Source organism: Chinchilla lanigera, unplaced genomic scaffold (genome assembly GCF_000276665.1).
Source record: "Chinchilla lanigera isolate Chin_1 unplaced genomic scaffold, ChiLan1.0 scaffold00040, whole genome shotgun sequence".
Classification (NCBI taxonomy): domain Eukaryota; kingdom Metazoa; phylum Chordata; class Mammalia; order Rodentia; family Chinchillidae; genus Chinchilla; species Chinchilla lanigera.
In genome coordinates, this window is record NW_004955441.1 from 6779159 (window position 1) to 6789100 (window position 9942).

The 9942-nt window shown below is 41.0% G+C and overlaps 1 long non-coding RNA gene across 1 annotated transcript in view; it reads right to left on the minus strand.

Moving 5' to 3' along the window:
* Positions 1 to 4222: 4222 nt before the first annotated feature.
* Positions 4223 to 9942, minus strand: part of LOC102014290 — a 7015-nt gene continuing 1295 nt past the window's right edge. Inside the window, exons 2-3 of the long non-coding RNA XR_262053.2 lie at positions 6038 to 6109; positions 4223 to 5046 (exon numbers count right to left, since the gene is read on the minus strand). This is a non-coding gene — a long non-coding RNA (uncharacterized LOC102014290). The remainder of the gene's footprint in view (positions 5047 to 6037; positions 6110 to 9942) is intronic.

Sequence of the window (9942 nt, forward strand, 5' to 3'; positions counted from 1 at the left end):
CTTTTCTCTAGAGGATTTGCTCTTTTCTCTCTCTCTCTCTCTCTCTCTCTCTCTCTCTCTCTCTCTCTCTTTTCTTTTTTTTCCAGTGCTGGGGATTGAACCAGTGCCTCTTGCATGCTAGGTAACTGCTCTACCAGTGAGCTACACCCCAATTTTCTATTTTTTAAAATAATAACCATTCTAATGTGTGGGTGAAGTAACATTGCATTGTGAGTGGGTTTTTCATTTTTGTTTCTGTTTTGTTTTTTGAGACAGAGTCTTGGTCTTCCTATGTCATCCAGGCTGGTCTCAACCTCATGATCCTCCTGCCTCAGCCTTCTGAGTGCTGAGATTGAAGACTTGAGCCACCACACTCAGCTCATCATACTTTTAATATGCGTCTCCTGAATAACTAATGATGGTGTGCATCTTTATACATGTACGTTTGCTGTGTAGCTTTTTAAAAGTTTTTCCTTACATTTCTTTGATCCCCTTGCAAGAGGGGTTTGAAATGCTATATGATCTAGAACAGTAAATTATAATATTTTTATCTTCACAGAGAGTTCAATTTAAAAGTATTTGTTGTTTTTTTTGTTTGTTTGTTTTTCATTTTTCCTCTGGTACCAAGAATCGGACTCAGGACCTTGCCCTTGCCAGGCAGGCACTTTGCCACTGAGCTAAATCCCCAGCCCCTTAAAAATATTTTAGATGGATCAACTCATTATATTTTGTTGGTTGTTGTCGGGGAAGGGCATAACTAAAATTATCACACCTTATCACTATCATTTGGAAAGGTACTTTAGTATTTGAAAGAGGAGGAAGAATAATCTTAAAATAAAAAAGCCTTTTGAATTATGTTAGCTTTAGGAGAACATTTTATGGTCCATATTCCCCCATTTGCTGTGGTCCTGAAAAACCAACCAGCTTTTGAGTCTTGCAGGTCTGAAGCCAGCAGCTCCAAGGGGAGAAACATGCTCCTCTGGACCGGCTGCACAGGACGAGCTTGTGGAGACAAATGCCAGGATTTATATTCATGTTTTAATGTGGAAAATAAGAAAGAAATACATACTCTATAACCTAACACTCCAGCAGTACTGGCGGCCTCACCCCACCGCATCTGAAGGAAGAGGTTCACCAAGCGGGCAGTTGGAGATGCTCTCCTCACTCCTCGGCCTTCAGCCTGTTGGCGTTTGGGGTGCTGTGGAGTGGGTGGGCCACTAGGTGTAATACCGCAGAAGGAGGTGGGGAGCCTGGGGACATCTTTCCCTTCGGGACTCCCCAACTCCTTGGAACACCTCCAGATTTTGATAGTTTCCTAAAATGTAAATCCACTTCCTGATTCGGAATGTGAGAACTACATCTCCCGGTTCCTTTAAAGCATGGGACAGACTCTGGATGAGGCTTCCGCCACCTGTGCGAGGCGTTGGCTTGGAGATGAGTTACCCGGTGACCAGGCGGGGCCCAGGCCTACATGGGGGCAAAAGCGTCCTGTCCCGGAGCCGGCAAGGCGGCAGATCCCTTGGAGAGCCAGTCCAGGTGGACCTCCGGAAGTTCACCTAATAGTCTGTTTCTTTAGCCTTTCTCATTTTTTTAGTCACCTCTAGCTTTTCTGCTCAAACTAGCTTGAGTAGGTTCCATTGTTCTCAACTAAGAATCCGGGCCAATGTTAGGTGCCAGCTGCGTTCATCTACTCAGGAGGCTATGACTAAATACCTCAGACTGGGCAACTTGTAAGAGACAGAGAATGATTTCTTACAGTTCTGGAGGCTGGGGAGTTCAAGATGAAGGCGCCAGCAGATCCGCGGTCTGGTGAAGCCTCCCCTGTCTGCATCTCTGGTTGCTGCCCTCCCGGGCTGGGAAAGGGGAACAAGCTCCCTGCAGCCTCTTTTAATAACGCCCTCATCCCAGTCATCTCTGGTAGCCGCTGCAGGTCCGCCTGTTCATCGTGTTACCCGGAGCCCGGCTTTCAGCTGTGAATCCAGAGCACATTCAGACCGTAACAAGAACAATGAAGACAAAGTTTTCCTGGTTATTTTGAAGCAAAGTTCTTAAAATAAAAAACATTAAACTTAGAGAAGAATTCCCTCTTTCACAAAAACATTTGGAAATGTTGACATTTCCAAATATGTCAACATTTAAGCAATATTAAGAGGCTTTTGGTAATTATGAACAAGCTAACAGATATTCTTGGGAAACAAGCCAAGTTTTAAAGACATAGATGATATCTTAACAATAGGTGATATAGTAAATGTTTTATGAAAGAAATGTATACTTTGGGGAATTTATTTTGAAATAGTACACTTGGAAAGATAGCCATCATTATGTAATCTTTTAGAAACTTCAAACAATACAATCATATATATATACATATATATATGGTTTTTTTTGTTTTTTTTTTTTTTGCTACTGGAAATCGAATTCAAGATCTCGCACTTGCCAGGCATGCACTGCGCCACTGAGCTAAATCCCTGACCCCAATCTTATCTTAAAGAAAAACAAAAACACCACATATCTGCACACACAAAAAACTTGAAAACAGGATTTTCCAACGCATTTAAAAATCTTTCAAATAAGGAGTTTCATTTTAAATCCACAAGTTAAAGATGTAAGAACAAAACAACTTCCAATTAGTTGGTAAAAATAACTGGCTGGCCTCAGAGACAATGAAAAATTTCACCAAAACAAATCATTGTTAGGTAGGATTGAAAGATGAGCATTAGGGGGGCTGGGGATTTAGCTCAGCGGCAAAAGCGCCTGCCTGGCAAGCGCAAGGTCGTGAGTTCGGTTCCCAGTACCAGAGAAAAACCAAAAAATAAAAAAATAAAAAAATGAAAAAGATGAGCATTAGGGTTTAGGAGTCTCAGTGAATGGCATATTTCTACAAATATTTTTTTCTACAAATATTTTAGAAGTACCTTTACTTATTGCTTTAGTTTTAAAGCTTTTAAAAGAATATGCTGAAAGTTACTAAACATTAATAACCAGACCTTTGTTTCACTGCAAAATGCCAAATCAAAAATTTAAGTTATAGTATGACAAAGTGGCTCAGTGGTAGAGCGCTTGCCTGTCATGCAAGAGGGCCTGGCTTCAATCCCCAGCATGAGGAAAAAAAATTTCAATTGTGTTGTATTCAGCTATAGTGTTCTCATTAATTGTATTATTATTAGTAGTAATATTTTAATAAAAAAGAAATTTTTCTACGAGTAGCAACTAAAGTAAATGTTTCCTAGTGCATACATTTTAGCTGAGTGGTATATGAGGTAATTTATAAGTTAATAAAAATATATTAGGAGTACACACTGAAAACTTCTAAAAACCTATTCAAAATATTACCTTTCAACATATGACTAATGAATTGTTACTATGATATTTTACATTCTTTTTTGCTTCGTTGCAAGTCTTTGAAATCCAGAGTCTATTTTATGCCTAAGCCCTTTTTTGGGGTGGTACTGGGGCCGGAATCCAGAGCCTCATGAATGCTAAGCAGGTGCTAAACCACGGAGCTACTCCCTCAGGTCTCCCAAGCGCATTGTACTCAGATCCATCACCTTTCTTTCTTTCTTCTGACAATTTCCAATCAGATTTTATTGGTACATTTTAGGTATATAGAATGATCCCATTCATCATAGAGGATTTGCCCTGTAGATGATATACCTTGATTCTTTTTTCCCCATTCCTATCCTCCCTTCTACCCTTCTTCCACTCTCCACTTACAAAGGCGCTGTTTCCATTTTTTCTTTTCTCATTTTCTTTTTACTTTTCCCTTCTTGCCTTTCTCCCTCCCCACTAGATCCATTATACTCGAGGGCTCACAGGGGCATTTGGCTACGGTATTAACAACAGAGCTCGAAAGAGTTTAGCTTTAATTAGAATTTTCAGTGGCATTCCTAACTTTGGCTGTTTCATTTTAGACTAGTTTGTGGAAAACAGATAAGCACTGTATATTTTCCCAAAAACAAAGAACAAAAACCAGGAAGAAGCGCTCCGCTAACACAGTGTATGCCTCCTTCGGTGTGCGGCTATTGGCGGGGTAGTCAAGAGTTCAGGGATATTTGCATCTAAAATCCCTTATCTAGTGCTTTGCTGGCTACTGTTTATGCTGAAGAAAATTTTAAAGTCGGTACAATAACTCCAGTCTGCTCATCTCTAAAATAAGATTTTAGGTAGTTGTTTTTAACCAGAATCGTACTGAGCTACTGTTAGCCAAAACCAAGGCTAATCTAGCGTTTCTTTTCAGACTTTCTCAGCTGATTGTTCAAAACAAGTTGGGTGTGGTGGCACCTCTGTAATCGCAGCAGCCTGAGAGACCGAGGAAAAGAATCGCAAATTCAAGCCCAGCCCGGACAATTTAGTGATTTAGCATTGTCCTATCTCAAAGTGAAAAATGAAAAGGGGCAGGAGGTATAGCTCAGTGGGAAGGCCCTGGACTTCATCCCTAGAATGATCAGCCCCTGCCCCGCAAGAGTTCAAAACGTCCTGAAAACCAATCTCACATGAAATTCCTTTGTTACTTTGTTTTGACGTTAATGTTTTTCTGAATTCTGAAAATATTTTTCCACTCTGTGGATAATACACCCAGAGGGACCGAGGGCTGAACTATGCATAACCTTGAGGTTACGTGTTTCAGGGGTTATCACCCTTCTCTTGGTTCAAACTCTATCTAAACCGAGAAATCAAACTGTCACTTAATAGACTCCCTGGAAAACACTCTGCACTTATGATCCCAATGGATAAAAATATTTAATAAATTTTTAATACACGTTCAATAACATAGAAGAGTCATATTATTGGAAATGGGTAACACTTGTGGCTTAAAACGGTGATGGACACAAAGTTCCGTGAGTCAGGGATTCTCAGCAGCAGAATTCTGAGCCAGGGATTTAGGAGCGTGGGACCCTCCGACGTGTCTGCTGAGGCTGTGGTCACCTGGTGGCCTGGCCAGTGCTGTAAGGTTGCTGCCATGGCTCGTGAGCTGGTGCATGGCCAGCAGGAGCCTCAGTTCCTCGCTACGGCAAAATCCCACATTTTGGCTTTTAGGAATTCCAGCCAGTTCCCCTTTGGTTTTCCCTTAAGGAAAAAAAAAACGTTAGTCAACTTTTGCTCACACAGCCAGACTCAAAACAGAAGAGACTATGATAGGAACAAATGATCTTAGAAGAAAGCAAAATAGGTGGAAAATAAAACAGAAACGCTAAGAGACATGCGGTCAGTAGAAGTGGCCCAACATGTGAAAGAGAAAGCAGAGGAAAGACAATTATAAAAAAGTAATCTGAAGGGCTGGGGATATAGCTCGGTGGCACAAGCATCTGCCCGGCAAGCGCAAGGTCTTGAGTTTGATTCCCGGTACCAAAAAAAAAAAAAAAAAAAAAAAAAATCTGAATATATATTAGCATTGAAGATCAGAGGGATGGAAAGAAGGAAGCAAACAAGCTTACATGTAGATTCACCACTGTAAAAAGTTTGAAGACTAAAGTAAGGAGAAGAGTTTTAGAGTCACTGAGTGAAGGGTAAAATAAAGTACAGCAAAGAAAGATCATCTATAAGAGATGGGAATGAAATTGATCCTTAGCTAGAATATTATGGACCAACGCTTTCAAACTTATGAGGGTACTGAGCATGCTGGGGTATACCTGTAATCCCAGCTCTTGGGAGGCTGAGGCAGGAGAATCGCTGGGTGTTTGAAGGCAGCCTGGGCTACCTTCAAGTAGCAAGTTCAAGGACAGCCTGAACTACTTAGTGAGACCCTGTCTCAAAAAACCAAGAAAGAAGAAGAACCAAACATAATAGCACAGAACTTTTTTTTCCAATGAACTAAGAGAAGCTAGCAGTATAAATGAAATAAATTAACATACATATTAAATTATTTTTGAAATGACGGAGTAGGTAATTTTGAGAGTTACTGGACTTCTTCCTACTTCCTATTTATCCATCATCTGTTTTGCTCTTTATTTGGTATATATTTTAAAGTTTCTCACATAAGAGAAATCGTGTGATATTTAATCTTCTGTGTTTGGTTTGTTTCATTTAACTCTCTATTCTCAGAGCTGCATCCACTTACCCACGATACCTCAAGTTTATCTTCCTCAGTGGCAGAATCTTTCTTGTCCGGATCTTGTACTCCGAATAACTACTTTGAAGATAATGATACACAGTGTATTAACTATCATCATTCTCTTATTATTTTGTTATGAAATTTTTTATTTTCTAAAATATTTAAAAATACCTCCAAATCATGAAGGATAAGTATTTTCTTTTTTTTGTTTTTTGTTTTTTTTTTGGTTTTTCTCCGGTACCGGGAACTGAACTCACGACCTTGCGCTTGCCAGGCAGGCGCTTTTGCCGCTGAGCTAAATCCCCAGCCCCAGTATTTTCAACTTAGAATTCTACAGATGCCTAAGCCATCAATCAAAAGAGAGTCAAAAGGGCTGGGGGTGTGGCTCAGCGGCAGAGCTGCTTAGCCTAGCACTCAAGAGGCGCTGGATTCCATTGCTAGCAGGAGGTTGGCCGCAAGTTCAAGGCCAGCCTGAAGTACATAGTGAGGTCCTGTCTCAAAAAACCAACCCTCGGGGCTGGGGATTTAGCTCAGCGGCACAGCGCTTGCCTGGCAAGCGTAAGGTTGTGAGTTCGATTCCCAGTACTGGAAAAAAAACAAAGAAAACCAAACTAAACCACACCAAAACCAACACTCCCCGCAAAGCATGTCCAGTGTGGCAGGCACAGTTCTAACTTCATATAGTTCTTCAATCAATCATCATAATAACCCGGCAAAGCAGCTAATATCAATATCCTCATTTTACATGTGATGAAACTGAGACACTGAGGGTAAACCACTTGCCAGAGTTACAGTTAGTAAGGAGAGGGGTTTGAATACTGGCAGTCTGTTTGCTGAAGGAAAGAGGAAAACACAATACTGAAATGGAAAAGTAGGAAGAAAGACTAACCATGTATTCATACCCTGGCATATGAAGGTGCGGTAAGGTTTTGATGAACCTTAGTGAACATTTTGTTTACCTTGTTACAGCAATGGCATCTTCCTGAAAAAACGGATCCACAGGAAAGGTATGACCAAGAGAAATGAGAAAATAAAAAATAGAGATGTTGCATAATACCCATTAAATTATCTTGAAATTTTTTTTTGTTGCTTTTTGTTGTTGTTGTTTTGTTTTTGTTTTTTTGGTCTTTTTGAGACAGGGTCTCACCGTGCACTTCAGGCTGGCCTTGAGATCACTTTGTAGCCCAGGCTGGCCTCGAACTCATGGCGATCCTCCTGCCTCAGCCTCCCGAGTGCTGGGTTGACAGGCTAGCACTCACCATACCATGACAGTTCTGAGGAGCACTGCTCAATTTTGGGGACTCTCCCTCCATGCCCCTGGGGTTGTGGTCTGTGTGAAGAATGCTGGAGGCGAAGTGCTGGCATCACCGTGACCTGCGCGGGAGGTGTCAGTCTGGGTCGCTTGGGGAAGGTGGGGCCCGCCAGGTCTCTCCACTCTGACGCCACCGCGCTTTCCCCCTCTACGCCCTGCTCTGTGGAGAGTCACAGGTCCAACTGACACTCCGAGGGAAGGGAACTGAGCTCTTCCTCTTGGGGGACACATCTACATCTATTATTTGAGCTTGATCTGTAAAGAGAGTTTATCCTTCCTCCACCCTTTACCCAGTTTATTGATTTATCCAATTGTCTATATATACAAGCACCCTTTAAATTAAGAGTATTAAATTTTCTTGTTGGGGGCTGGGGATTTAGCTCAGCGGCACAGCACCTGCCTGGCAAGCACAAGGTCGTGAGTTCGATTCCCAGTACCAGAAACGCCCCCCACCCTAAATTTTTTTTGTTTAAGTAAAAGGATAAGGCCATTACCTATGCTTTTAGCAAAGTGGACCCTCTAGGTGACAGGAAACAGAGGCCCCTTGGGGCTTGCTGCTGCTGGGTACAAGAACAGGGGGCTCTAAGAGTAGATGATTTAGCTAGGTGTGGTGGCACATGCCTGTAATCCCAGCACTCGGGAGGCTGAGGCAGGAGGATTCTTGGGAGTTCAAGACCAGCCTGGGCTACAAAGTGAGCTCAAGGCCAGCCTGCACTGCATGGTGAGACCCTGTCTCAAAAAGACAAAAAGAAAAAAAAGAATAGACTATGTAAACCCAGCTCTGCCACATATTAACTGCATTACCTAGGGCAAGTTTGATTTTTCTCAAATTTTGTTTTTTTTTGAGTCAGGGTCTCACTGTGTTGTTCAGGCTGGTTTTGAGTTCTCTGTGTAGCCTAGGCTGGCCTCGAACTCACAGTGACTCTCCTGCCTCTGCCTTCCAAGTGCTGGAATTAACAGGCATGTGCTACCACGCCTAACTTTCCTTTTTTGAAAAATGGAGATATTAAATTCTAAAAATATTCTTATATAAAGTGTACCAATTCAATAAGGTAATTTACTTTAAAGCAATATCACAGAGGCTAGCAATAGTTATATTAATATGTAGTACTGTTAGGGGTTACTTCTTATATAATTTAGGTTTAGTAAATTAAGAAATATATGATTATGTGTATATAAGTATACAGAGAGGGAGGGAAAAAAATGCTTGCTAGTATCAATGGTGATGTTTCTTTCTCTTTGATTACTTATACATTGTAAGTTTTCTATAACAAAGCTTCATCTCTTTTTAATAAGAAAAAAATAGAAGTTAGTTACCAGATTCATAACATCTGGTTTTGTTGGACGTGTGAAAAATGACCACTACCTCATTCCACTGCTGGGAAGAAAACTTGCTAAATCCTTTCCGAAGAGTAACTTGGCAATACGTGTCATAAGCATTAACATATTGCACACAGACTGAATCAGCAATTCCAGCTTTGGTTATTGAAAATCCTGTGCAATACACATGCACAAGGAGGCATCCACACAAATGTTCACTGCATCAATTATAAAAGAAAAACCTGGTACCAACTGTACACCTGTATGTGAATCATGGTGCTGCGTGGCCCAATCATTTTATAGAAGAGGATTTTTTAAAAATTTCTTTTTAATTTTTATTTTGTTTTTGTTTTTTTTCCAGTACCAGGAATCGAACTCACGATCTTGCGCTTGCCAGGCAGGCACTGTGCCACTGAGCTAAATCCCCAGCTCTTAGAAGAGGATTTCTCGAAATTTTTAAAATGTTCACAATTTATTTAAGTAACAAAGGCAAGTCTGACCAATATTATTTGATTTCCATAAACTAAACACATATGCACACACAGGAAAAGATTATTTATATAAAATACATATCTAGTGTGAATGACAACAATTATCATCTCAAGATAGTGAGGTCCATTTCTTTTTAACTTGGGCTTTTCTACATTTTTCAGATTGCTTTCAAAAAGCCTGTGTTATTTTTGACAGTAGAAAAGCCAATGCTAGTTTAAACATGCCCATCATAGAGAATTTGGAAAAATATAAAAGCAACAAGGTCTTAATTTTGGTTCTCTCTCAAAATGGAAATGTAGGGAAACCATGTGAAGGTTTAATGTTTTTTACAATGTGTATATTGTTTTGTTTTGAGACAGGGTCTCACTATGAAGCTCAGGCAGGCCTTGGACTCACTATGCAGCCCAGGGTGTCCTCCAACTCATGACGATCTTCCTGCCTCAGCCTCTTGAGTGCTGGGATTATAGGCGTGTGACACCACAGCCAGCTCAATGCATATATTATCTCTGTAATCTGAACAATAATAAAGGTTTAAAAATAAATTAAAGCACCATTTTTCTTTTTTCATTTACTTGAGACAGGGTCTTCCTATGTAGTTCAGGCTGGTCTTGCACTCACTACGTAGTCCAGGCTGGCCTCAAACTCATGACAACCCTCCTGCGGCAGCCTCCTGGGTGCTGGGATTATAGGCAAGAGCCACTATATCCCACAAAAGCATTGTTTTTAAAGAGGTGTGGGGGCTGGGGATTTAGCTCAGCGGCAAAGCGCCTGCCTGGCAAGCGCAAGG